Source organism: Xenopus laevis, chromosome 2L (assembly GCF_017654675.1).
Source record: "Xenopus laevis strain J_2021 chromosome 2L, Xenopus_laevis_v10.1, whole genome shotgun sequence".
NCBI classification, from domain to species: Eukaryota; Metazoa; Chordata; class Amphibia; order Anura; family Pipidae; genus Xenopus; species Xenopus laevis.
Genome location: NC_054373.1, coordinates 175,355,984 through 175,366,054, shown reverse-complemented (window position 1 = coordinate 175,366,054; position 10,071 = coordinate 175,355,984).

Below are 10,071 nucleotides of genomic sequence, written 5' to 3'. Positions count from 1 at the left end.
GCCCTATGCTGTAGGCACAAAGAGTCGAGTCTGATGGCTCACGGAAGGAGGGAGGGGTGATAGGGAACACTGTGAGCAACAGACATGGCACTTTGCAATTTGCCCCTTCTCTGTGGTCTCATACCTTTATATGATCACAGACGTGGGAGGTACATTATACCTTATATTATTATTAGCATAGGTTTGCATAGAATTAGATTGTGTCCCCTTTTGTGAATTCACCTTCTCATATTCTTTTCCTCCTGCAAACTGTGGCCCCCGTCTGTTTAGCTCAATCATCTGATGGGCCAAAGCTATACCCATCCTCAGCTGTAGCAAAACCCAGAAACAAAGGAATTGCATGTGAATGCTAAGTATATATATATACTCAGTCCGGTTACTCTGACCCTTTGGACACAGACACGCCTCCATCAGTAATTGTCATATTCATGAGTCCAGTGAAACTGTACAACCCTACACAGTATCAAGGTCTCCTCCAGTGAGTCACATCTATTTATTGTGCGGCCAAAGTGCTTGAGTTCAGAGTCACTATTAGTTTTTCCAGTCTGTATTTATTTTTACAGAGTATTGACTATTTTATTTTCTGACCCCGCTCCAAACTCACAGGAAGGGAATGTCTGACTCACAAATCCTCGTATCAGAATGTTCAGTCCAGATATTCTTACTCTGTGGACACTGACTCGGCCAGTCAGACTGTCAGCAATTCCGAGCTCCGGCAAGTTCTTTTCCTTGTAAAAAGCTGACGCTGCTCTAGTTTGCCTTAGAATATGAAAATGACTGCATTCTTACTGTGGATGCCAAGGTCAAATAATATAATAGTGACAGTCTCCCATTGATATCGGCAGACAGTATCGGACTGGCCCACCGGGATACCAGTGGACCTTGCCATTTGGCCTATTCCATGGTCATTCCCTATTTCTTTATGGGGAAAAAAAAGGCTTAATAATAGAAGAATAGAGTATAAATAAGAGTATAAATAATAAGGAGGTTGAGTGAGAGGAGGAGGAATAATAGTTTGGAAAGTGGGCCCTCTGTCTAAGCTTTTCTGGTGGGCCCCTGGTATCCCAGTCCGACACTGTCGGCAGATAGGCAATACACGCAGAGATATTATTAGCCGATATAAATCTTTTAACCTTTCCGATTGACTGAACGCCTAGTCACCATGGTAGGACAAATGTCTGGATACTCCACACACTGTCCAAAAATTGTATGAAACAAAGGACAACATTGGGGACTGCCAGAAAGGTGGTACATTTGGTCTACCCCATCCCCCAGTCCTGCAAAGCCCCTGTTAACTGTACATTGCTCTGCTCTGTGTAAAGGAAATATAAAAATATGAATAAGCGATAACTATAGGTAAGTGATTTCCACATTATGGCCCCGCTGGAGTTGTCCTGTGGCACTGAGCAACAACATGACAGGCAACAGCTGAAAGACCATGAGTTTGACTGTCATGTTGCAGGTGTAGGACCCCCCTACATGCCCAGTTACATGACTCCCTCTTGAGTGCTTTACAATGTTAGATGACTGGAAGCTGCCCCAAAGAGTAAATTAGCCCCAGAAAATCTACTATTCAAAATAGCAGTTTTGAAATCAGACCCAATTGCGCAATTTGTAAAGTAGACAGACTCTGCCATCTGCTGGTAGATGAGTGACACTACTACCTGAGACTGGGGAATACAATAGGATGCTCAGCAGTTACATTTTGACCCAATTTATTACCAGTTTCTTGAGTAATGCGAGAGTGGTGTAACAAGCTGACACATTTATCAAAGTTTTATCAATGAATAATGAAGATGAGATATAACCAACCGTCCCCAAACCTCTTACTTTTTATCCAGAGGCAAATTAAATCTCATTCTGAATAAGTGTTCAGTTTGCCTTCCTGACTCCATAATGCCATTGACCTAGTTCCTCTGACAATACCCTATAAATGTATTATTCCATTCCCAAGGGATTCCCCAAGGAGCATTGTTCCTTCATCAGGGGCGTAACTATAGAGGAAGCAGACCCTGCGGCTGCAGGGGGGCCCAGGAGGTATAGGGGCCCCACGAGGCCCTAATTCATATAAAATCTCAATAAATATTGGAGAAACAAGTCAACCCCAAAACATTTTGGGGGCCTGAAAAATAATTTGCTGTGGGGCCCAGTAATATCTAGTTACGCCACTGTCCTTCATTCTAGCAATTAATAAGCTTGTTATCTTCCAGTCGTTACATAGGGCTCGCCATCATTTTTGTAACACCCATATGTTTTCCCCCCACTCTACACTCTTTTTCACAACCCTTTCCTACTTCTCCTAGAAATGTCTTTTTCTACCTCTTTTTTTTCCCTCTTTGAAATCCCTAAACAAAAGAAGAGAATGTAAATAAATGCCCCCCATGAACTAATACCCTTCTGCCCAGCAATGTATCCCAGAAAGACGTCAGTACGTCTATATATAGGTGCAGAGATTATTTTATTATTATTATAATCATGTATTTATATAGCGCCAACATATTGCGAAGCACTGTAAAGTAAATGTGATTATACAACTAAATCACATGAATTATATACATAAAACATATGGAGTTACATACATCACAATCAATACTGGTACAAAAAGGTGAGGCAGGCCCTATGCATAGGCATAAACTCTAAAGGGAAGGGAGTAATACACAAGGTGTGGGAATGGGCAAGATCGAATTAAGTGGGTGAGAAATGTGGTACTGTATGTGGTGTTGCGTTTGGTAGTTAAGCAGAGTGAGGGTAGGCTTCTCGAAAGAAGTGCGTTTTAAGAGATTTCTGGAAGGTAGAAAGGTTGGGAGAAAGTCGGACAGACTGTGGGAGAGAGTTCCAGAGGAGGGGTGCAGCCCTTGCAAAGTCTTGAATGCGAGCATGTGAGGAGGTAATGAGAGAAGAGTTGAGTAGCAGGTCAGTAGAGGAGCATAGTAATCGGTTGGGTGAGTATATAGAGATGAGTTCAGAGATGTAGGGTGGGGCAGAGTTATGAAGTGCTTTGAAAGTCAGTGTCATTAATTTGAAAGGTAACGGAAGCCAGTGCAGGGATTGACAGAATGGCGAGGCAGAGGAGGAGCGGTTGCTGAGGTGTATGAGCCTCGCAGCAGTGTTCATTATGGACTGGAGAGGTGACAGTCTCTGGAGGGGAAGGCCAATTAAAAGAGAGTTACAGTAGTCTAGACATGATATGATGAGAGAGTGAATAAGAATTTTGGCGGCATCTTGGGTGAAAAATGATCGTATTTTGGATATGTTCCTTAGGTGGAAGTGACATGGTTTAATATCTAATATTTAAGATCTGAATAAATCATAAAAATTCAGCACATTTTGCTTGGTGAGTGCCATCTGATTTCTCTTTGTTATTGCTACATCCGACTGTATATAAATGTCATTATCATTTAATCAGAAAACAAATATAGCAGCATTGCTTCATATCATTAATTCCATTGTGTTGCATCACCTTTATAAACAGCACAATAGGTTAATCAGGGTGAGGTTTCAACTTTTAAAAGGATCACTATAAATAAGGCAGGATGATACATGTTAATAAGGTGGCTACTAGCAAAACAAGAGTGCTTTTGTGTTTGAGACGGATAATTAAATACTTTTTTACACATATTCCTTCACAGTATCCCAGGGCCATGTATAATACCCCAGAACACACAGCAGGATAAATACAGTGCCAATTCCATGTATAATACCCCAGAACACACAGCAGGATAAATACAGTGCCAATTCCATGTATAATACCCCAGAACACACAGCAGGATAAATACAGTGCCAATTCCATGTATAATACTCCAGAACCCACAGCAGGATAAATACAGTGCCAATTCCATTTATAATACCCTAGAACACACAACAGGATAAATACAGTGCCAATTCCATGTATAATACCCTAGAACACACAGCAGGATAAATACAGCGCCAATTCCATGTATAATACCGCAGAACACACAGCAGGATAAATACAGTGCCAATTCCATGTATAATACCCCAGAACACACAGCAGGATAAATACAGTGCCAATTCCATGTATAATACCCAGAACACACAGCAGGATAAATACAGTACCAATTCCATGTATAATACCCAGAACACACAGCAGGATAAATACAGTGCCAATTCCATGTATAATACCCCAGAACACACAGCAGGATAAATACAGTGCCAATTCCATGTATAATACCCAGAACACACAGCAGGATAAATACAGTACCAATTCCATGTATAATACCCAGAACACACAGCAGGATAAATACAGTGCCAATTCCATGTATAATACCCCAGAACACACAGCAGGATAAATACAGTACCAATTCCATGTATAATACCCAGAACACACAGCAGGATAAATACAGTACCAATTCCATGTATAATACCCAGAACACACAGCAGGATAAATACAGTGCCAATTCCATGTATAATACCCCAGAACACACAGCAGGATAAATACAGTACCAATTCCATGTATAATACCCAGAACACACAGCAGGATAAATACAGTGCCAATTCCATGTATAATACCCAGAACACACAGCAGGATAAATACAGTGCCAATTCCATGTATAATACCCCAGAACACACAGCAGGATAAATACAGTGCCAATTTCATGTACTGTATAATACCCCAGAACATACCTAGAATAAATACAGGGTCAATTGTATGTACAATACCCCACAACACACAATAGTATAAATACTTACAATAGAATTCTTAAAGCATAGAGTAAATTGTAGTTATGATGCCATCCAGCTATGTAATATAAAGAGGTATGAATCTTGCAAGAATTTCATCAGGAAAAGGGTGACTGTTCAGTAAAAGAGGCTAATGCATTGCTTGGGTAGCCATTAACCATTAAACCCAGAAATGTAAATTCTACAGCGTGTGACAGCCAGGCCCTTGACAGTCAACTGTCATGGTCTATGATGTGCTGCAAGGAAATGAAGCAACATTTTGCAAGAATTTTTCAAAGTAATTCTTCACAAATGCCAAACATGTATATCCATACAGTATATAATAAATACAGTGTCAATCCCATTTATAATACATTAGGGCATAGTGCCAATTCCACGTATAATACCCCAGAACATGGCAGAATAAATACAGTGCCAGTTTCATGTATAATACCCCAGAATACATACAGGATCGGCTAGTGTATGACAGCCTATACAGCCCCTATAACATATTACCTTATAATATAACAGATTGTATTCTTTTCAGAAACGTTATCAATGTCAGGTAGGATAGAGATGCCGTGGAGTGGAAACATGTAGCACAGAGTACAAAGCACATATACTTTGTTATAAATGAGATGTTTTCAGAAAATACCCCAGGGATCTCCAACCTTCTACAAATGAGAAATACCAACCCAAAGCTTCCCCCATCTTTTGCTCACTGTTTGTAGTGAAAAAGAATAAAATTCTGTGAATTCAGATCCCACGTGAGCCCCCTGACTTGGATGGATTCTGTTCTCGGTCACTATTACCCTAGCCTTGAGAGCAGATCCACCCGCATGGCTATTAGAGCAGCTCTTTGTTTTTCTGTGCTGGGGAGCTATATATCTATGTTCTACCACCGGTAACTCACTTTTACTCACGTATGTTCTCATGTCATATGTTCCCAAGTCTCTGATTCTTTTTTTAGGGGTTCTGACTCTTTTTGAGTTCAGAATTCATGAATCCCTAGTTGTCCCCAGTTCCTGAAACAGTAGGAAACACAACCTCTCAACTCATCACAACAGAGGAACCACAACTTCTATGGTACATTATTCCCTATATAAGAAGCAGCTGACTTGTATAAAGACCTCTGGCTTGATACTTTTAGATTCTAGCAGGGGGTACATTGTACACTTGTTAAAGGCACCAACATGATATTTGTAGAAGAACTGTCAGACTTATTGGATTTGTAGTCTTCCTCTGAGAGAGAAGGTTACAACCCTGGTTTGGGGCACAGCATTTTAAAAAAAGTCCTCTCATTTCTGAGGTCCAGGGTAAATCTCTTCACTGCTCTACACTGATCCCCCTTCCGATTTCTCCCAACTGCATCAGCTATTAGGAATTCCATTGCAATCTATTCTCCTGATTCTCAGCCCTTGGGATTGGCAAATGAAATGTGCAACCAGTAGATAAGGTTTCAGCTTATTAAATATCAAAAGGAGCTTTCTTACCTGCCAGTGACTGGGGAAATGACATGAACAAATATTTTTACATGTGCAGAAATGTGTTTTTGCTGGTTTAGAATTACAGCAGATAAAGGAAAGAGAGTTAAGTGATCCGATCGTATGCAACAGCGATGTCAGATAATCTGCAGATTAGCAGAATGAAGTTGGGATCATGTACAGTGTGTCCAAATTTAAATGTTCACCGGGCATTGCTTAAAATGACATTTGTACCTTCAGGTATTAAGGGTGGTTCACCTTAAAATTAACTTTAAGGTTGTTATAGAATGGCCAATTCTAAACAACGTTTCAATTGGTCTTTATTATTTATTTATAGTTTTTTTTAAATTATTTGCCTTCCTCTTCTGACTCTTTCCAGCTTTCAAATGCGGGGTCACTGACCCCATCTAAAAACAAATGCTCTGTAAAGCTACAAATATATTGTTATTGCTACTTTGTATTACTCATCTTTCTATTCAGCCCTCTCCTATTCATATTCCAGTCTCTTATTCAAATCAGTGCATGGTTGCTAGGGGAGTATGGACCCTAGTAGTGATGGGTGAATTTGTCCCGTTTCGCTTTGGTAAAAATGTTTGCGAATTTCCAGCGACATTCACGAACCGGGCGTCCAGTAATCATCGCCGGCATCTAAAGTGTCACCGGCACCAAAAAAACGTTGATGCGGATGTCAGAACCATCGGTGGCATCAAAAAAATGTTGATGCTGGAAAATTCACAAATTTATTCGCCAGTGGCGAAAAGCAGAGATTCGCTGTGAATTGGCGCCTGCCAAATAAATTCACCCATCACTAGACCCTAGCAAACAGACTGCTGAAATTGCAAACTGGAGAGCTGCTGTATGTAAAGCAGAGATTCGCTGTGAATTGGCGCCTGCCAAATAAATTCATCCATCACTAGACCCTAGCAAACAGACTGCTGAAATTGCAAACTGGAGAGCTGCTGAATAAAAAGCTGATGGAAACCAATTGTAAATTGTCTCAGTTTCAGCCTTTGAGTTTGCCATTCTATAACATACTAAAAGTTAATTTAAAGGTGAACCATCCCTTTTCTACACAGATTCCTGCATTGTATCCCAGGGTCTATTGCACTTATAATTACTAACAACATGTGGCAGGGTTAAGCCGATTTCATGTAAAACACCTCCTAGAACCCCAGTGACTGTAAAGCCCAGAACCTTGAATTTATTAGAAGTGCCCCCCATTGAAACTGGTCTCCTCAATACACCACTTTGTGTTCACCCCACTTTGAAGATGGCAAATACATAGTCATGTTAGTGGGTACAAGAAGAATATTTGAATATGAAACCTTCACCCCCATCCTCAGGTATAACATCAGAAACATTGGGGCCTGCACGGGTTATTTATATGGGGCCGCCATGAAGACAAGCGCACAATACCAATACAGGTATTATCTGAAAATTATCTACTGAAAGGCTGTCTCCCAAAGACTTAAAGGAGAACTAAACCCCAGTTAATCAAAAATCCCCCACCCCTTCCCTCCATTGGCCCCCCTCCCTGTTTTCTCCCTCCATAGTATCTGAGTTGAAAAAGTGTCCCTGGCATTTAAAAAGTATTCCCTATTTTTCTGTAATAATAAAACAGTACTTCTTTATTGGAAGCAAAACCAGCCTATTGTGTTTATTTAATGTTTACATGATTTTCTAGTAAACGTAAGGTATGAAGATCCACATTACAGAAAGATCCCTTATCTGAAAACCCCCAGGTCCTGAGCATTCTGGATAACAGGTCCCATACCTGTACCAACATTTCTGGTCATGCCCCTTGCGTGCCTCCCCAACCTAAAAAAATCACCTTTTGTATCTGTCAGCACCCCCTAGTAATCTGCAGTGTGTCCCCCTAGACTACTGTAACCTGCTACTAACTGGTCTCCATCTCTCCCCACTACAGTCTGTATTACATTTGGCTGTTAGAATTCTCCTCCTCTCATCCAAGAGAGTCCAGGCCCCTCTGCTGCTGAAGTCCTTATCATGGTTTCCCATAAAACAAAGAAAAACTTATAAATTCCTTCTCACAACCTTCAAAGCCCTTCATTCCTCTGAACCCCACTAAATCTCATCTCTTGTATCTCCATACATTCCTGGCCAACTCCTCAGCTCCAATCTGAGCAACAGCTTGTGGCACCCCCACTATTAATGCTGTTTGAATCTTACTGCTCCTCACATTTGGAACGCCATTCCTGAATTCTTCTGGAGAGAATCCTCCCTCAATGTCTTCAGAACTAAACTCAAAAACTCCCTCTTGGAACACCTGCATAATACCTGACCCAGTTTTGGCACTAATAATGCAGTGTTACCCACTGTAACCTGCAGCACTTAATATCCTCCTATTTGTGTTTGTATGTTACCCTCCCATTTCGATTGTAAGCTGTACGGGGCAGGAGCCTTCATCCTCTTCTCTTTAACACTTAGGGGCAGATTTACTAAAGAGCGAATAGGGTAACACTAGCGATAATTCGCTAGCATTGCCACCCGCATCGACATCGTTAATTCGCTAGCAAACGGGACCATCGCTAGCGTTCATTCGCACTCTATCGTCAGGTGACTTTTCGCTCTGACATACGATCCTTACTCCGCAAATTCATTAAAGTGTGGATTTTACTGAACGTTACCTCTTTCGCCTCAGACCAGGAGAAGTGCTATAAAGCAGCCAGATCTTCCTCAATCTTCTGTCACTTACATCATATCCTGTCTGCCGAAAATGCATTAAAGTTCAAAAAACGCTGGCGACTTTTCCTTTTTTCAGCGTGATTAGCTGCAAAGGTCCTAACTTACTTTTTTTGGGTAACCGGTTTTCTCCAGACATTTTATAACATATGGAACATTAATTTTTCAGTGGGCTCATGTGTAGGGCATTATATTAACTCTCTTGTCTTTATTAAGGTTCCCTGGACATGTGTAAGAAAAAGTGGTAACTTCAAGCATTTGCACCAACATTTATAATAAAGACGTCCATACAACTTTAAATTTCCTGCCCTATGCAAACTGACCTAAGCGCAAGATCACTAGCGAATTTTTACTAGGCACAAAGTAACACTAGCAAAAAGTCACCGGAGTTCAACGCCTGGGACGAAACCTTTCATTTTACGGAACTAGCGTATTTGTAGCGCATTTGTGTCTGGCAAAGTGGTGCGAGGGGTGCAAAGCTGACTCTGGTGAAATTTCGCCCATCAGTGAATCTGCCCCTTAGCTCTTTGTACTTTGTATTTAATTATATCTATTATTGTAATGGCCGTTTGTTCTATTATTTTTTTGTTTCTGCCGTACAGTGCTGCACACATACTAGCACTTTATAAATAAAATATACACGCATACATTTTTAGGTTTTCAATGTAAAACCTTTAAAATACATTTAATATTTTTTTTTATTCCAAGATATTAAAGGATACATGTACTGTTAATATGAATGAATTTTGTTACAACAGCGCCACCTGCTGGTCATTTTCCCACCAGTCTGACCACCGAGTAGTGAAGGAAGTTGTCAGGAGAAACAAAGAGGCTGCTCTGATGTTCTTCTGCTTAGGAAAGATTTGAGAAAGGTTTCTAATTTTTTTCCTAAGCAGAAGAACATCAGAGCAGCCTCTTTGTTTCTCCTGACAACTTCCTTGACTACTTGGTGGTCAGACTGGTGGGAAAATGACCGGCAGGTGGTCAGCTCTCCCTTAGGTCTGTGTTAATCAGCTGGCATCTGCTACATTGCTGCAGGAGTCAGACTTGGCAGTGCAGAAAATATAAGCTGCCAGACACGCGCCGCTTTATAACAGAAAAATTATATGTACAAATAACTTCAAAAACCACTGAAGATTTTTAACGGCTGAAAATATTGGAAAGTTGATTAGAATTGCAGTTTTTTTTTAATATCCAAAAATAAAAC